The sequence below is a fragment of the Cetorhinus maximus genome, chromosome 16 (assembly GCF_964194155.1).
Source record: "Cetorhinus maximus chromosome 16, sCetMax3.hap1.1, whole genome shotgun sequence".
Lineage (NCBI taxonomy): Eukaryota > Metazoa > Chordata > Chondrichthyes > Lamniformes > Cetorhinidae > Cetorhinus > Cetorhinus maximus.
This window is the reverse complement of record NC_135894.1, coordinates 2899925-2920231: the sequence shown is the minus strand read 5'-3', so window position 1 is coordinate 2920231 and position 20307 is coordinate 2899925.

Here is a 20307-nt window from a genome sequence, read left to right as displayed (position 1 = left end):
AATTTCCAAAACGATATAGATGGGTTGTTGGAGTGGGCGGAAAGTGGGAGATGGATTTTAACATAGAGAAGTGTGAGGTCATACAGTTAGGGAGGTCAAACAGTTACCAGGATAATCAAATAATGGGAATATACTAAGAGGGGTAGATGAAGTGAGAGATCTTGACATACAGGTACACAGGTCGCTGAAGCTAGCAGTCCAAGTAGAGAAGACTGTCAAGAAGTCGTTTCGAATGTTCCCGTTCATAGGCAGGGGTAGAGAATATGAGGTAACGATATAATATTGAAATTGTATAAAACGCTGTTGAAGCCACAGCTGGGATATTCTGTGCAGGTCTGGGCGCTACATTACAGGAAAGACGTAACAGCTCTGGAGAGAGTGTGGAGGAGCATTACAAGAATGTTGCGAGCGTTAGGAAAGTGTAGCTCCGAGGAGAGAATGGATAGTTTTTTTTTTTCCATAGAACAAATAAGGCTGAAAGGTGACTTGTTTGAATTGTACAAAATTATGATGGGAATAGATGGAGTGGACAGGATAAAATTGTTTCCCTTGCTATAGAATTCTAGAACCAGGTGTCATAGATTTAAGATAACTGGCAGAAGGTGTGTGTGGGGGGTGGTTGTGTGTGTGTGGGGGGGTGGTATTAATGGGAAGAACGTTTTTTCGCAGAGGGTAGTGGGTGCCTGGAATTCAATGCCAATGTTACTGGCATGGTCAGAAGCTCTAAACTATTTTAAAAATTACCTGGAATTGCGTCTAAAGTGCTGTAAACTGCAGTGCTATGGGCAGGGAGCAGGACAGTGGGATTAGAAAGGGCACCTGGATGTCCTGAGGCTAGCATGGACAAGATGGTCCAAATGGCCTCCTTCTGTTTTTAACTTTTGTATGGTTCTATGGTTCTACAACAAGACTGAAGGCTTTCTACCTTAACACGAGGAGCATTCACAATAAGTGCGAATAGTATGACATAGTCTAGATTATGGAGAAATGGCTGCAGGTTGACATGAGAATAGAGCTGACTTTTCAGGAGTATTCAGTATTTAGGAAGGACAGAGAAACATTATGACGTGGTGGAATTGCATTCCTGGTAAAAGACAAAATTAACACAATTGTGGGAAAAGTTATTAGTTCCGGCTGTGTGAAACCTGTATGGGTAAAGCTGGGAAATACGGACCAGGAAAAAGCGTTAGTTCAGTTTTATATTCTATTTAAATCCCAAACCTGGAGTGGTGATTTTTTTTTTTAAAATGCTGCTGGTGGTGGAAGAAGATGAGTGTTAGGCCAGCTTTAAAACAGTGTGTACACAAGCACCGCTTGCAGCTACAAAGGTTTAATTCGATAACTGGCTAAAACAGGTTTTCAGAGGCTAGATACAGAGAGTATAAAAACAGGCCATCTTTCAGTGCTGACTTTGTGTGCACTGGAGTGTTGCTTTGAGCTGTAGTAGATTGCTTGGTTTGATTCGTAACTGAGGGTGTTCAGTCAGGGGGGAACGAGGTGAGGCTTGGAGCATTGTGAGCACCGTTGTGTTAAAATATACTACTTTTATCTCTTATAGTTTTAAGGTCTTATTTTGTAGTTGATCGGTTGTAAGGGGCGTATTCTGTAACAACGAGAAGCAGTGAGGAAATGTCCGACCGTCTCTTCCAAAATGATTAATTAAATTTAAAGGTGTAAGTCATGGCAGGCGAGCTCAAAACAGTGTTGTGCTCCTCGTCCTTTATGGTGGAAGTCGGGCAAATTTCCACTGCCCAGGCTCAGAATTTGTGCGGGTGGTGTCTCCAGCTGCAACACCTGGAAGCCCATGTTTCAGAGCTGGAGCGGTGGAGGTGTCACTGTGGAACACGACGAATCTGAGCGAAATGTGGATTGCACCTATAGACAGGTGGGCACACGGTGTGCTAAGTTTCCACAGGCAGGAAGGAAATGGGTAACCACCAGGCAGAGCAAGAGGACTCAGCAGGCAGTGCAGGGATCTCCTGTGCCTCTTCCCCTGCAAAAATGATATACTGCTTTGGATACAGATGAGGGGAGTGGTCCCTCTGGCGAAAATAGCAGCAGCCAAATTCTTTGCACTATGATTGGTTCTGCTGCGCAGGGGAGGTGTAAAAAGTGTTGGAATGCAATAGATATATAGGCCATTCAATTGTAAGGGGAAGAGATTGCAGTTTCTGTGCCACAAACGAGATTCCACGATGGTGCCTCCCTGATGTTTGGGTGAATGATGTCTCAGGCCAGCTTCATGACATTCTGAAGGTAAAGGGTGAACGGCCCATGTTCCTGCAACACATTAGTACGACTTAGACAAAACATGCGATAACGTCCTAATTGCAGAATATAGGGAGCCAGGATACAAGTTGAAAGTTAGGGCCTCCAAGATAGCAATCTTAGGATTACTGCCAATGTCACGTGCTAGACAGAGTAGTAATTGCAGGATTTCAGATTCCTGGGACATTGGGAACGGTTCTGGGGGAGGTGGGACCAGTACAAACTAGATGGGTTACACCTTGTCAGGACTGGGACTGATGACCTCAGGGAAATTTTTCCTAGGGTGGTTGGAGAGGGATTCAACTAAAATGGCAGGGGGATGTGCACCAATGCAAGCAGCCAGAGGAGGGGCAAAAGGGACAAGAACGAAAGACAGAAAGGGGAATAAGAAAAGTGACAGGCAGAGAAGTCAAGGACAAGAATCAAAGAGGTCCCCAGTGAAAAATAGTGGAAACGGGACAACTAATGTTAAAAAAGACAAGACTAAAGGCTTTGTGTCATTACGGGAGGATCATTCGGAAAAAAAGTGGATCAATAAACCATGCAAATAGATGTAAACATTCATGATATAGCCTGGATTATGGAGACATGGCCGTCGGGTGAACTGGGATGAGGACTGAACATCCAGCTTTATTCAGTATTTAGGAAGGACAGGCAGGAATTAAGACGTGGTGTAGATGAATTGCGGTTAAGGTGTGAATTAACGTAATGGTGAGCAAATATATTAGGTCTGATGATGAGAAACCTGTGTGGGTAGAGCTGAGAAACACTAAGGGGCAAAAAAAAAAACGTTAGCCGGTGTTGTGTATTGACCCCCAAACTGTAGTAGTGATTTTGGGAATGGCATTCAACAGGAGTCCAATGCAAATAAAGGAACATCTGTTATTATGTGTGACTTTAATCTGCATACAGATTGGGTGAATGAAATTAGTAACTATACGGTAGAGGACGAATTCCAGGAGTGTACAGGAAATGTTTTTCTCAACCATTACGTTGAGGAACCACATAAAGAAAAGCCCATTCTGGACTAGTTGTTGTGTAATGAGAAATAAATAATTGTTGATCTGTTTGTGGGAAGTCCCTTGGGAATGAGCGAAAATAATATGAAGAATTCTTCGTCAAGATGGAGAGTGACGTAGTTCAATCTGAGACTTGGGGCCTGAATCTTAATAAAGGCAACTACGATGGTATGAGGCGCGAGTAGCTATGGTGAATTAGGATATGTTTCTTAAAGGGATGAGGATTGATATGCAGAGGCAAGCGTTGAAAGAGTGCATGGTTGAACTGCAACAATTCTTTATTCCTCTCTGGAACAAGTTTAAAATGCGAAAGTTGGCCAATCCATGGCTTACAAGGGAAATCAGAGATAGTATTCAAAGCAAGGAAGATGCACACAAATTGTCCAGACACAAAAACCACAGTTATGAGGATTGGGAGCACTTAGGAATTTAGCAAAGGAGGGGCAATTGATTGATTAAGAAGGAGAAATTATACTACGGGAGTAAGCGTGGGGGGAACAAATAAACTAATCGACTGTAATAGTTTCTACTGGTATGTGAAGAAAAAATCATTGGTAAGACAACTATAGGTCCCTTACAGTCAGAAACAGCGTATTTTATAATGGGAAAGAAATAAATGGCTGACCAACAAAATACCTAGTTTATTTCTGCCTTCACAAAGAGGACACACATAATATACCACAAATGTTGGGGAGGACAGGATTTAGTAAGGGTGAAGAACTGAAAGAAATCAGTATTAGCAGGAGAATGTTATTGGTGAAATTGATTGGATTGAAGTCTGATAAATCTCCAGGGCCTGAAAAACTACATCCCAGTGCACAGAACGAAGTAACCCTAGAAATGCTGCTTGCATTGGTGATCATTTTCCGCGATTCACTAGACTATGGAACAATTCCTACTCATTGGAGAGAAGCTAATGTAACTCCACAATTTAAAAAAAAAATGAGGTGGAGAGAATGTAGCGAATACTAGACCAGCCCGCCTGCCATCGGTGGTGGGGGCAAACCCAGAGTCTATTGTGAACGGTATTATAGCTAAGAATTTGGACAACAGTGGCTCAATCGGGCAGATTCAGCATCGACTTACGAAAGGGAAATCATGCTTTATAAATCTGCTGGAATTTTTCGAGAATATAACTTGTCGATTTGATAGGGGGGGGGGAGCCAGTGGATCAGGTTTAATTGGACTTTCAGAAGGATTTCAACAAAGAGACACGTGCGTAAAATAAAAGTGAAAGGGATTGGACATAGTGTATTGAGATGGAAAGAAAACCGTTTGGCAGGCAAGAAACAAAGAGTAGGAATAAACGTTTTTATTTCTGATTGTCAGGCAGTGACTAATGTGGTACTGCAGGCATCGTTGCTGGGACCTTAGCTATTCACAACATATATTAATGATTAAGATGAGGGAACTAAATGCAATATCTCGAAATTTGCTCGTGAAACAAAGCTGGGTGGGAGGGTGAGATGTGAGGCGCGTGCAGATATGCTTCAGTGTTATAAGGACAAGCAGAGTGAGTTGGCAAATGCATGACAGATGCAGCATAATGTGGATAAATTTGGTACTATCCACTTCGGAAGCAAAAACAGGGCCAGATAATTATTTGAATGGCTGCACATTGAGAGAGGTGAATGTGCAAGGAGGCCTGGGTATCCTCGTACACCATTCACTGAAGGTAAACATGCAGATGCAGCAGGTGGTAAAGAAGGCAAATAGAATGCAGGTTTTCAAGCGAGAGGATTCGACAACAGGACCACGGGTATCTTGCTGCAATTATGCAGGGCCTTGGTAAGGCACACCTGGAATATTGTATGAAGATTTGCTCTACTTATCTGAGGAACGATGTTCTTGCGCTAGAGGGAATGCAGCAAAAGTTTACCAGATTGATTCCTGTGATGGTGGGAATAACATTTGGGGAGAGATTGACTCTATAGGGGTATATTCTCTTGAGTTCAGAAGAATGAGGGCGGATTTCATAGAAGTATATAACATACCACATGGACTAGACATGGTAGATTGAGGAAGGATGTTGCCGATGGTGGGGGATTCAGAACGAGGGCACACAATCTGAGGGTAAAGGAGAAGACCAATTGGGATTGAGATGAGCAGGATTTTCTTCACCCATTGAGTGGAGAACCTGTGGAATTCGATAACACAGAAAATAGTTGTATGTTTTGAAGAAGATGCTACATTTCGCTCTTGGGGCTAAAGGGATCAAAGGATATGTGGAGAAATTGGGAGCAGGTTATTGACTTGTTTGATCTGCCATGATCATAATAAATGGCGGAGCAGGCTCGAAGGGCTGAATGGACTATTCCTGCACCTATTTTCTATGTCTATGTTTCTTTGTTACAAACTCAAGTACACACTAACACACAGGCTCACAAACAAGCATTGGCATACAGAGAATTCCAACACATAGGCACATGCATACTCACAAACATATTCACAAACACGCAAACACACAACTGAAGGCATACACAAACGCACACAAACACACACACAAACAGCGAAGGACACAATAAGCACATGCATGCTTGGACATACGAACTCACGCACATCCAAACTCTCAAAATAGTCTCGCACATGCCTTCAGAGACGCATGCAAACACAGACACAAATTAATTCTGAGTTTAGCACACTCTCACACACACAATCACATGAACATAAATACACAGTCACAAACGCACTGAAAGCACATGCAATGTCAGACTGAAAAACACCCATGCATAATTAAATAGGCACTCGCAGACACTATGACACATACTGAACATGCACAAACACAAAGAAGAGGTTTACACACAATATTACCTCTACCTGCCTCTATTACCCTCCACACACACAGACACAGTTGCACGTATTCACCCACAAACGTACTCAAACTCAAAAAGACATTCATAAGCAATCACAAGCAAACACTGAAACACACAGAAATTTGCACAAAGGCACATGCACATACACACACTCACATGCATACTCACATACAGATAGACTCACACACATACACTCGCATTCACACTCACAGAGATGCACGTAAAAACACACACAAATATACTCGCACAGTCGCAAGAAAACTCTCTCTCTCTCTCTCTCTCTCACACACACACACACACACACACACACACACAAACACATACACAAACATACACAGGCTGAACATACATGATCGCACACAGCCACATGCACACACACAGGCAGACACACACGTACACACACATCCATACCGAAAAAGAAGCAACCCCAAAACACAAAGGAACACATGCTCAAACAAATCACACATACAAATTAGCATCAACATAAACACATACAGAAGCATACCGATACAAAGGCAACCACACAAAGATGCACACACTCACACACACACATACACACACACACACACGCACCCACACACACACACACACACACACACACACACACACACACATACTCACACACACACAGTCACACAGAAAAACATACATACACACACACACACACGCAGGCCTGTGTGCACAAACACAACCATCCACACGACACCCACAGATACATGCTCAGGCACACAGGCACAGATTTATACAGCAGACACAAGCGCGCACAGACAGGCACCCACAAAAACCAACACATGGAGACACAAACACACAGAATGACAAATAAACACTTAAAAATGCTGAATTGCATACATTGGCGCATAATCGTATACACATACACATAGACATAGTCAAAGATACGCATATAAACAGAGACATACACAAACATTCACTCACACACACAAAAGCACACAACAAACACACACCCACACCAATACTCTGACGCACAAGTGTTCACTGAGTTATGCTGAATTGCATAGTCGCGTACACATACAGACAGACACATAGAGTCACAAACACTCACACACTCACTTGCACACACACACATATGCTCATAGAAACAGACACATGCCTACACAACATTCACAAGAGCACGTGCTCACAAACACAACGCACACACAGATAAAATAAAATAGGTACACAATGAAACATACAAAGATGCACACACACAAATAAACACACTGACGCCCCAACACAGACACACAGATGCACACGCACACGCACACATAAATACACACACACACACACAAACACGCACACACACACACACACACGGACACACACACGTGCACATACACACAGGCACATGCAAACACACAGAAGCGCACAACATACGCATAACTGTTCAGGCACACGAAAACAAGCTCATTATGCAAACAAAATTACCCCCACACATTCTTGGAAATAAACATTGATATACTGACCCAAATCCATGCTAAGAATAGCACACTTTCTAACATATCCTCACTTGAACACATATGTGCACACATCCAGACAGAGACGTGCACTAGGAATCACATGGCAAACAAATAAACACTCACACCCACATAAACACGCACAATAACACTCTCTATAACAGCCACACACATTCAAACATGCACTCACACACTCTGTCATACATACTCACATGAACACAAGTATGCAAAAACTGAAAACATACACACTCATTCAAAGCTCTCTTTCTATTTCTCCCAGCCCCTCCCTCCCACACACACACACACACACACACACATACGTGCACAGGCGCCAACTCTCAGAGGCACACTTGCACACACACTCACACATAGGCACGCTCACACACAAACACACACACACATTCACAGTTATAAGCATACACTGACACAAGCAGTATTCCACACATAGGCACATATACACATACACACTCACACACGTACTCAAACATAGACATACATAAAAACACATGCACTCGCACGCATACAAACACATACACACATAGACACATGCACAAACACACACACGCACACACACGCGGACATACAAGGAGACAGTCAACAAACATATTTATGCTCACACACATGAAAACTCACGCTGCAAAACAATAACTCCAGACATGCACTCAGACACACACGCTGAAAAGCACATGCCGCACACATACACAGACACACATACACACTTAAAACACACAAATTCAATCTCAAAAACATCCTTGCACATTCAAACAGGCACTCGCTCTCGCAAAGACCTGAACATGCACACACTGAAATACTCGCATTCACAGAAAAAAATCTCAATGCATTACTGCGCAGAAATACAGATGCAGAGGCGCACACACTCACATACACAGTTAGTCACAGGCACAAAAATAAAGTCTCAAAAACACAGATGCCGACAGACGCACGCAAACACATTCACACACGCTCTCAAGCCCATACCAAAACACACTGCATTGCACATATAGACATATACACATAAATGTACACTCACACATGCTCAAATGCAGACACACACATGCTGAGACACACTCACATGTATACACACACACTCACACAAACAGGCAAATAAAGATAATTACACATAGACAAACACACACACACAGAAGCACACGCGCAATCACAAACGTATGTACACGCAATCACATGCAAATGCACACAGGCGCACACACACTTAGTGATGAACCTATTAATGTATGTATATAACATTATTGGAAATTATTTTCCTGCTAAAATAGAGGTTGTTTGTCATAATTTGTTTTAAGCCGAATAATCTGGGTTCTTGGAGGTATATCATTTTTGTTGTTAATGAGAGATAGCGTATTTGATTATTTGAATGGAACATTCAAGAAGTGGAGTGAAAACTTACTCCTGTGCATTTATCTACCAAGAAAATAGTGAATATTATTGATAACATTGGTAACATGAAAGCGTCTTATAGGTGGAGCTCAAAGAGACTGATGATGCAATAACAATTTTCATTCAATCAGTGGTTCTAGTGTAACTTCAACAGTATCCGAGTGCGCAGGGCAGAGGGAATGTAAGATCAAAATGCCTCCAACTGTTTCCACAGGAAATAAAGTGAAAAGAGTTCCATTTTGAAATTGTAAGGTGAAAACTATTTATGTATACAGTTGAACGTGAGTCCAACTACGTGGGGTGGGGGTATCGCTGTCCAGTCCAGCATTCATTGTTGAACTCTAACTGTTCTTGTTCAGAGGTCATTTTCATGAGTGAAACAGATTGCAGTAGGTATGGTGTCATATAGGCCGGAAAGCATGTTACGAAAGCTGATTTCTTTCTCTGAAATTCAAGGGTGAACCAGATGCTTTGAATGTTGATTATTTGTTCTTAATATGACAATCGTCAATGTTATTAAGGTCATCAGCAAAATTTAATTCCTGGTATTTATTGAGTTCAAATTTCACCTTCTGCCAAGGTGGGGTTCCAACACCGGTTTGCTGTATACACAATTTAGACCAAAGACCACTTTGCCAACGCCAACGTCTCCTCATATATTTTAACCTGCGTAAATTCATAAAATGTTTGATTTAGATTTTTGCAAAATCTCTAGAACTGGTGTTCAGAATATTGAATTTAGAGTTGCATCTCAAATTTAATGCTTAAATATATACGTGATAACAGTTACTTAAACTTTCCTTCTTGGATTTTTAAACACCACCACTCCACCACCTTCATCAGTCATAAAATATTGGTAGCTCATTCCGTGCTTAACAATATTTCTAATTCCACGATTGTTTACGGAACGCTGAATCTTAATCTCACCAGCATGAAAGGCACATTGAATTAAGAGTTGGTGAGGTATTTTAGAAGTTGTGTGATTGCAAGATGGCTTTGGAAATTGTTATGACTCTCTTGGAGTAGAAGATAATACTCTGATTGGATTCGAGAAGATAATCAAAACTAATTCAACAGAGTTGCCAGGCTAGTTAAAATTGGGGTTATTTGCGTGTGAGGAAATGGACTATAGTTACAATATTACACAACAACTGTTGTTGGAAGTGAAACTTGGCACTGGTGACCACAACTGGAGGTAGTGAGACTTCGGTTGCAAATAAATTAACCTGAATTAGAAGGAAGTGAATTAGAAAATGTGAATATGGAGAAGAAGGAAAGAGGAAGCAAGAGGGATGCAGGACCTCAACTGAAAATGTTGGCAGTTAGAAAAGAGTTCCCTGTAGGTGAGGAAGGACTTGTCGCCAAAATACAACCCAGAGGGATATGATTAAAAAAAAAACATGCTGTTAAAAAGTTTGAGGGAAAAGCAATTGAAGCATTAATTAGTTCATTTGAGAAGCTAGCTAAACGGTTTGTTTGGTCAATGGAAATATAGCTGATGATTAAGATTCATAGAGCTGCCCCATTGTTTTTTTTTCTGTCAGCATTTCAAACTGGGTAAGGATAGAAAGTGGTAAGCTGAAAGGAAGATTGCTATTCAGGGAAGAGAAGGAGCCTCTGGAGGTTGGCAAGAAGTTTTATTTTTTTCTCTCTAAGAACAAAAAGGGAAGTGCTGAAGTTAAAAGTGACATTCGAAAATTGACGTGTATACATTGGAATTAAGTTTGGGCACAATAATTCAGTGTATTTGAGGTTGCTGAAAATAAATGGTAGGGATAATTGGGTTACATCAATGCTCTGGACGGAAAAGTACAGTGCTTTCTGAGGTTCAGGCAAATGGGAAACCAATGGTTTCTTTAACGGTGAAACAGGAATAATCAGTGAAAAATATGGAACTGATAATGTGTTCACAGTTGACGCAAGAGAATTCTGAGGAGAAGGTTTTGCAGAAACGTATAAAAATTTGAATGTTAAGGGAATGCCTTTCCAGCTGTACGGGTGGGGGAGGTAGTTATGTTAAAGCCATAGAAGACATGGCAGCAGGTCAACCGTTAATGTTGTGAAATAATGATATATCTTGATAAAAGGGAATAATAATAATTGTGGGTCATGGAGATGCAAAAACTGTTCCCTTGAGGGAAGTAAGTTTAAAGAGCAAAAGTAAGTCCGATGATGTTACAGTTGGAGTGGTCGATTAATTGCCCATTTCAGCTGTATAATTTATTTTGGGAAATTATAAATCTGGGTCCCAAACGTGGATGATGCCTATGGTGGTTGAGAGCCTGTTTTAATCATGCGCTGTAGAAGGAACACCCTGCATTTTTTTTTTCTGATTCTGTTATAACCAGTAACAAAAATGCATGTGGAAGAGCAAAATATACAAGTTAAGCAAGCAGTTCAAAGGCGATAACTTTTCGAAATCCCATTAGGTGGACAGTATATGAAAACAATGTGCAGGGGATGCAGGATGGTTCAGCTGAAGAGTTTAACTTAACAAGGTTTGTGGAGTTACAGAAACATGACTTATAATTTATTAAATTACATCAGAAATCTTGTCCTGATACCGAAACAAATGTATTACAGTATATAATTTTCTTTGAGGGAATATATGAATGTGAGAGTGGTTGTTGGATTATGCCTCAGCAAGTGAAAGCTGGAGGGAGGTGCAACAAAATAGATTATAGAAATGAAACTCTGAAGATTGTTAATGAGATTACAAGAGGTGGACATTTTGGAATTAGGAAAACAAAGGAAATAGAAAGCTTTTCTCTTCTTTTGTTCGGCCACAATCGCATAGGTGCGGTGTCAAATTCTATAGAAACTGTCAAATATGTCATGTAACACTAAAAAACACAATCAATGATTAAGCCTGCACCTATAATTGCAATAGCAGCCTTTGAAGTAGTTTTTACCAATGTCATGATTGATTGTGTTCGACCCCTCACGAAGACATAATTTAGAGATCAATAGATATTGACAATAATAGGTGTGCCTAACAGGTTTCGTGAGGCAATAGCTTTAATAAGTATTGCAAATAAGAAGATTGTGGTGGAATTAATCTTTTATTCATAAGGTATGGTTTGCAAAAAGAAATTCAATCAAGTTGGATACATTTTCATGTCACAGCTGCTTAGGGAATTAATGAACAGTTTTGGGGTAAACCAATTTACGTCAACAGTTTATAATCCGAAGCCACAAGCAGTTTTGGAAATGTGCCATCAAACTTTAGATAATATGATGAGATCATGCTGCCTTGATTATGCAAAGCTTTGGGAAACGGGAATTCTATTTTAGTAATTTGGTATTAGAGAAACTGCTAAAGCATTGATTGGTTTTTGACCTTATAGAACTGTTTTATGGGCATGAAGTAAGAGGACAACAGAAATTAATTCAGTATAAATTGTTTGGTCAAAATCCTTAAACTACCGCCCTGGATTCAATATCAAACTTCAGGGAAAGATTGAACCTTGCATATGAGTTGGCCAGGAAAGATTAAAAAATCACTCAGCAAGTGGTGAACGAAAAAGCAGATAAGAAAATAAAATTAAGCCGTTTTGTTTCTGGAGTTAATGTACTAGATTTGTTACAGGTAATGGGGAATTCATTAAATGCAAGATTATTAGGCCTTACAGGATTGAAAATAAATTTACTGAAATCAATTATTAAATAAATACACCCTATAGAAGAAAGAGGCAGAGGGTGAGTAATGTATATATGCTAACCAAGTACTTTGACAGTGAAGATTAACAGAACAGGTGTTAGTGATGGTGGATAATGTGAAAGAGGAAGAAGAGCAAGGCTCTGAAATTTATTTTTGTCTAATCATATTGGATAATGAGCGGGTGCTTGGAAAGTTAAATGAAATATTGAGTTGCCTAACAAGCAAGTGTCAAAGTGATTTGCAGAAGTGATTGCAGTCACACAAACCTAATTGTGGAAATAAATTGGTAAAGGCAATTTAGCTTTTCATGATGTACGTATAGAAATATCAGCTTCAGTGAGGGAGCAACCTTAAAGATTAGCTGTGGCAAAGTCATCACAAGTACAAAAATAAATTGATTCTATGTTTAAATATGGTACGTTTCAGTCTAGTTGCAGTAACTGGAGTTCGCCAATTGTGCTGATACGAAACGGAATGAAACGCAAAGTCTATGTGGGCTATTGAAAAGCAAATGCAGCAAAAAAAAAAAGAGGATGCATATAGCATACCACGGTTGGAGTGTTACATAGACAAAGTGGGACAACAAATTTCACTCAAAGCTTGACCTGTTAAAAGGATGTTGGCAAGGACCATTGTCGGAGAGGGCAAAGGGGATATTAGCCTTTGTAACATTAAGTGGACTATATCAGTTTAGAGGCATGCCATTTGTTATGAAGAATGCAGCTCCGACATTTCAAAGACTGTCAAACAGAGCAATTGCGGGTCCAACAATTGTATTGTTTACATATAAGACCTAAAGGTTTTTTGTAAGGTGTGGGGGGAGCATTTACAGCATTTGGAATAATTATCTAATCCATCGAAAAGAAACTAAGTTGGTGATGCTTTTGGCTATATGTGAATTTACAAAAGTGCAAGTTATGTATCTAAGCCATGCCATTGGACATGGCAAGGTTGATCCAAGAGATGCGAAAGTCAAGGATATCGTGCATTTCCCGGCGCCTGCAACAAAATTAGAAGCATTGATATTTCTAGGCATGGGAGGTTTTAACGCAAATTTGAACAAATTTCTTCCAAGTGGCTGCCCCACTATCTGATCTATATGAAATAAAATAAGCTTCAATGGACACGGAGTGCGAGAATTACTTTGGCATTTGAGAAATGTATTAACTACGAAACTAGTTTTAACAGTACCCAATTATGCCAAGCAATATCAGTTGGCACTGACGCAAGCGATAAAGGCATTGGGTGTCTACTGTGACAAGAAGATGAAACAGGAATTGAAAAACGGGTAGGGTATTTTTCATGGAAACGCAATGTGCAACAGAGAAGCTATCCAACGATCAAAAAATACAGTTTGTTCTAAGCATTGCAGCACTATGAAATTTATGTTGCAGACAATTATGTTAACACAAGTACTTAGTAATTTAAGAGTGCAATGATCTTCGGAGAAAGTGTGAGATGGATTATTAAAATGAAGCCGTCTTTTAGAATTATGACGGTTCATTTTCTGATATGGAGGGGAAAGCCATGAAACTATATTTTTCCTAGAAATATTTTTCCAAGAAATATTTAGCTTTTAAAACAAAGGTTTAGTCAGTGGTTATCTCTTAATTGGAATAATCCAGCTAGCCTGGGTGCTATGATGCACCACTTTGTTGGATAAGAGAGATAGCGTGTTTTGAATATTTTATTGGAGCATTCAAGAAGTGGGGTGAAACTTTCCTGGCTTTCTAGCAGTTTCCAAGCAATATGTTTATATTACTTAAAAAATGTACAATGAACAGGTTTCCATGGTTAAAAGGTAATTCTGTAAGATACTGGTCAGACAATGAGAATTTGAATTCAATCAGTCGTGGTAGGTTTAAATACATTAGTGTTTGGGTGTGCAGAGAAGTGGCGATGTTAGATAAGAAAGTACCTATAAGCCGGCACCTGGCTTCAAAGCGAAAATGACCTAACATTGAATTTGTGAGGTGAACATTAATTGGCTGGTGTTTGGTTAAGCGTTGTTGTTGCCTTAATGGAAATTCGTTTGGGAATACATTAAAATGCAAGATAAGGTAATTTGAGGCCATGTGTTCTTATTTTAACCTGTGCTATCTAATAAAGTACTTCAATGGGCTAAGTGAAACGCCTCGAGAATTGATGACCTGATTCCCCAATTTAAGGTCACATCTCAAACATAACGCTTAAAAATATATTTTATGACAATTGTTAAAAATTTCCATCTGGGATATTTAAATAAGTCCGGTTTATCAGCTGCATCTGTCATAACACGGACAAAAACAGATATGCAAAGAGGCACCCACAGAGGTACGCAAGCAGATTTATAGACAGACAGACACACACACACACACACATACACACACACACACACACACAAACACATAAAAGAACACGCACATGCACACACATAAGCACACATATAAACAAATACAAACTGACACGCACAGGTAAACTGCCACACAAACACTCTCCTTCCGTCACACTCATGCATGCACACACATTCAGAAATCCACAGGCACAAGCAAACAAAGACACACGCACACAGACACAGGCACACAAACACATTTACAGACTCTCACTCAGAGAAACGCACGCGCTCCCAAAAACAGATGAACACAGGCACACACGCAGACACACACAAGCATAAAGACACACAGACAGACAGACATGCACACACGCACACAAACAGAATGCGCGCATGAAAACACACATTCAAACAAAATAACTCACACTCGCATAGGGACCAACACTGACACACAGAGACACTGTGGAAATATCAATGAATTTGCTTCACAAGCACAAGCGGAACTACGCACACAAATACACACACACACACACACCAGACACACGCAGAAAGGTACACACACTCACACACATGCCCAGAAGCAATTACATTCACAGCAACATGCACACACTCACAGAAACACAAGCAATCTCACAAAGACACACACACAGATACTCCCACACACACACACACACATAGATATATGCAGACACAGACAAACATGCACACTCACACACACAATTAAATTCACACGTACAAATAAGGAAAAATACTTGCGCAAAAGCATATATACATCAATCATTTCCATAAACACCAGTGCACACACAGAAACATTTGCACTCTCTCACAGAGAAACACTCACGTTCCCAGAAACAGAAGAAAAGGCACACACAAAGACACACACATTAAAAAAGAGAAACACACAGGCACGTACAGATCAATACTGACACATAGAGACACTCAAAAACAGTGCCTCTGCCTCACAAACACAAGGAGAGCAACGCACAAAAAGCACAAACTCACACAGATGCCCAGAAATAATCACATCCACAGAAACATGCACACGCACACGTGAATACATGTAATCACACACACATACACATACAAAATCACACACACACACACAAACATGCACAATGAACAACTCTCAGACACAAGTAAAACCGCAAACACAAACAATCAAGCGCACAATCAGAAATGCATATAACACTTAAAGAAACACATTTAACCACACACGTAAAACATAAGCACACATGCAAATACACACACACATATGCGCGCATGCACGCACACACACAGACAGAGTGAAATGTCCAGACATTCACATCGAATCACACACTGTGAAACACACACATACTTGACAACACACATTCACACACGGAAGCACACGGACACACAAAGACACCAACTGATATGAAGAGGTACTGTGATACGAACACTGCCTCTCTCACAAAAAGCAGCAGCCGAGGAAAACACACGCACAACCATACGCATACCCACACACACACACACACACACACACACACACACACATGGCTATGCATGATCAACTGCGCAGAATTGCACAGACACACACCGACATGCACAACTACACATTAACAAGCACAAACACACACACACACACACACACACATGCACACACACACACACACACACTCACACACACGAGGCCCACATCCCCTAATGCCGCAAAAGAAAAACACCCTCACTCACACTCTCACTCACACTTTCACTTACTTTCTTAGTCGCCCAAGGGCTCATAAAGACGTCCATAGGCACACATACATTCGTAGGTGGCCACAAAATCACACATGCACAAGCACACACTCATACACACATACTGAGACACAAAGACACGCACACACACACACACATGAAAACACAAATTTAAACGGAGAAGCACACAGACACATGAAGACCCACACGTAAACTGTCCCAGAAACACTGTATCTCTCTAACAAACTTAAGTAAAAACACACACGTACAGAAAATTGTGCATGCACACACACACACAAACACACACACAAATGCGCACAGATGCACACTTAAAATTGAACAAGGAATCACGTACAAACACAGACACTACGCACACACAATCAAACACACACAATTAAATGCACAGTTGTCATGCAGAAGCACTTATAGAAATGCATACATACTCACGCATATACCTACTCAGAAACAGCCATATGCACATTACACACATACGCACACTGAAGATCTGAAAAACACTGTCGGACACAAGTACATACTGAAAGTCAGACACACTTGATATGTACATGCACCGTGTTTATGAACACTCGCTCTCGCTCTCAAAAACACAAGCAGAGAATAACACATTGCGTAATGCTGCAGTGAAGAAGCACCCTAGCTCATACTGTCACTCAAGCTCTCATACTCATTCTCACTCACTCAAGCACTCCTACACATGACCACATGCACAAAAACCGCACATTTACCTCCAGAATCACTCACACACTCTCTCTCTCTCAAACACACGAACACAGATACACACGCGCACACAAGTCACACCCGCAGACAGAGACACGTGTATTCTCTCGATCTCTTACAGACACACAATCACACGGGGAAGCACACACAGATACACACATGCACAAAACCTCTATTGCTCTCTCTCTCTTTCTGTTTCTCTCTCTCTTTCTCTCTCTCTCTCTTTCCCATGCACAGAAACAATCACAGAAACATACAGACACAAAGGGGCATACACAGAGGTGCAAAGGCGCGCATGAACAACACACAGACTCTCACATGTGCAGACACAGACACACAACCACACACACAGAAAAAAACATTAAAATGCATGCAAAAACAGAAGCACCCAGGCATGCACACACTCACAATCACTTACAAAGAAATACATAGACGCACACAGAAACACCCAGAAAAATACAAACACAAACAAACACGGGGCCCGCATCACGTAATGCTGCCTTTTAAAATCGCTCTCTCACATTCAAACTCACTCATCGGCTCATACGCAAGGCCACATGCACACGCACAAATACTCCCAAATTATACACACACACACACACACACACACACATACATGCAGACACTCACACACGTCCAAACAAACACTCACACGCACACACGCACAAATACACATACATGCAGACATTCACACGCGCGCACACAAACACTCATACACACAAACGTGCACAAAATCGCACACAAACAATCACAAAAAGAAATTGTCTATCTTTCTCACACAAATAAACAGAAATATGGACGCGCAAAAACGCACACACATAATGACATATTAAGAAACGCATATACTCGTGCATACACGCATGTACATATAGAATCAAAAACATAATTACCTGGAAAAACTCAGTAGGTCTGGCAGCATTGGAGGAGAAGAAAAGAGTTGACGATTCGAGTCCTCATGACACTTCTACAGAATTGAGTAAAGTTAGGAGAGGGGTGAAATATAAGTTGGTTTAAGGTGGGGGCGGGGGGGGGGGGTGGTGGTGGGGGGCGGTGGGGGGGTGGAGATGTTGGGGGGGGGAGTTCTTAGGGACAAGCAAGCAGTGATAGGAGCAGATAATCAAAAGATGTCACAGACAAAGGTAAAAAGAGGTGTTAAAGGTGGTGATATTATCTAAGAGAAAGTGCTAATTCAGAATGGTTGGCAGGACACTCAAGCTACAGCTCTGGTGGGGTAGGGAGGAAAGACTGACAGGGCATTACAGGTATAGATTTAAAAATAATGGAAATAGGTGGGAAAAGAAAAATCTATATAAATCATTGGAAAAAACAAAAGGGAGGGGGAAGAAATGGAAAGGGGGTGGGGATGGAGGAGGAAGTTCAAGATCTAAAGTTGTTGAATTCAATATTCAGTCCAGAATGCTCTAAAGTGCCTAGTCGGAAGATGAGGTGCTGTTCCTCCTGTTTGCCTTGGGCTTCACTGGAACAATGCATTAAGCCAAGGACAGACATGTGGGCAAGAGAACAGAGTGGAGTGTTAAAATGGCAAGCGACAGGGAGGTTTGGGTCTTTCTTGCGGACAAACCACAGGAGTTCTGAAAAGCGATCGCCCAGTTTACGTTTGGTCTCTCCAATGTAGAGGAGACCGCATTGGGAGCAACGGATGCAGTAGACTAAGTTAGGGGAAATACAAGTGAAATGCTGCTTCACTTGAAGGGAGTGTTTGGGCCCTTGGTCGGTGAGGAGAGAGGAAGTGAAGGGACAGGTGTTTCATCTTCTGCGTGGGCATGGGGAGGTGCCATAGGTAGAGGTTGAGGAGTAGGGGGTGATGGAGGAGTGGACCAGGGTGTCCCGGAGGGAACGATCCCTACGTAATGCCGCCAAGGGGGGGTGATGGGAAGATGTGTTTGGTGGTGGTATCAAGCTGGAGTTGGCGGAAATGGCGGAGGATGATCCTTTGAATGCGAAGGCTGGTGGGGTGATAAGTGAGGATAAGGGGGACCCTATCATTTTTCTTAGAGGGAGAAGGAGGCATGAGAGTGGATGCACGGGAGATGGGCCGGACAGGGTTGAGGGCCCTGCCAACGACCGTGGGTGGAAAACCTTGGTAAAGGAAGAAGGAGGACATGTCAGAGGAACTGTTTTTGAAGGTAGCGTCATCAGAACAGATGCAACGGAGGCGAAGGAACTGAGAGAATGGGATGGAGTCCTTACAGGAAGCGGGGTGTGGGGAGTGTAGTCGAGCTAGCTGTGGAAGTCGGTAGGCTTGAATTGGATATTGGTGGACAGTCTATCACCAGAAATTGAGACAGAGTGGTCAAGGATGGGAAGTGTCAGAGGTGGACCATGTGAAAATAATGGAGGGTTGGAGATTTGAAACAAAATTTAAAAAAATTTCCACGTCCCGACGAGAGCATGAAGCAGCACCGAAGTAATCATCGATGTACCGGAGAAAGCGTTGTGGAAGGAGGCTGGAGTAGTGATGCTGCCAGACCTGCTGAGTTTCTCCACGTAATTCTGTTTTTGTTTTGGATTTCCACCATCCGGAGTAGTTTTTTGTTTTTTTGGTTTTATACACACAGAATCACTTGTGTACACCGACTCAGACAGACAAAGGCCGGCATACTCACCCACGAATCCAAACATACACACAGACACATAAACAAACACACACATTCAGACATGCAGACACACATACATGCTCATGGAAACACACAGATGAACGCACACGCAGAAAAAACAGACACGCACACAAACATATGGCAGAAACATTCAAATATGCCATTTCCCCTCAGCGTCATTTTGAAATTGGAAATAAATATGGACCTAGCAAACAAAGCACACATTCCTTATAAATGAAGCTGAACCTCTCTCTCACTCACAGTATCGCTCTGAGTCTCTCTGTATACCCCTCTCACTCTCTCTCTCGCTTTCTCACTCTCACATACACAAACAGTCACAC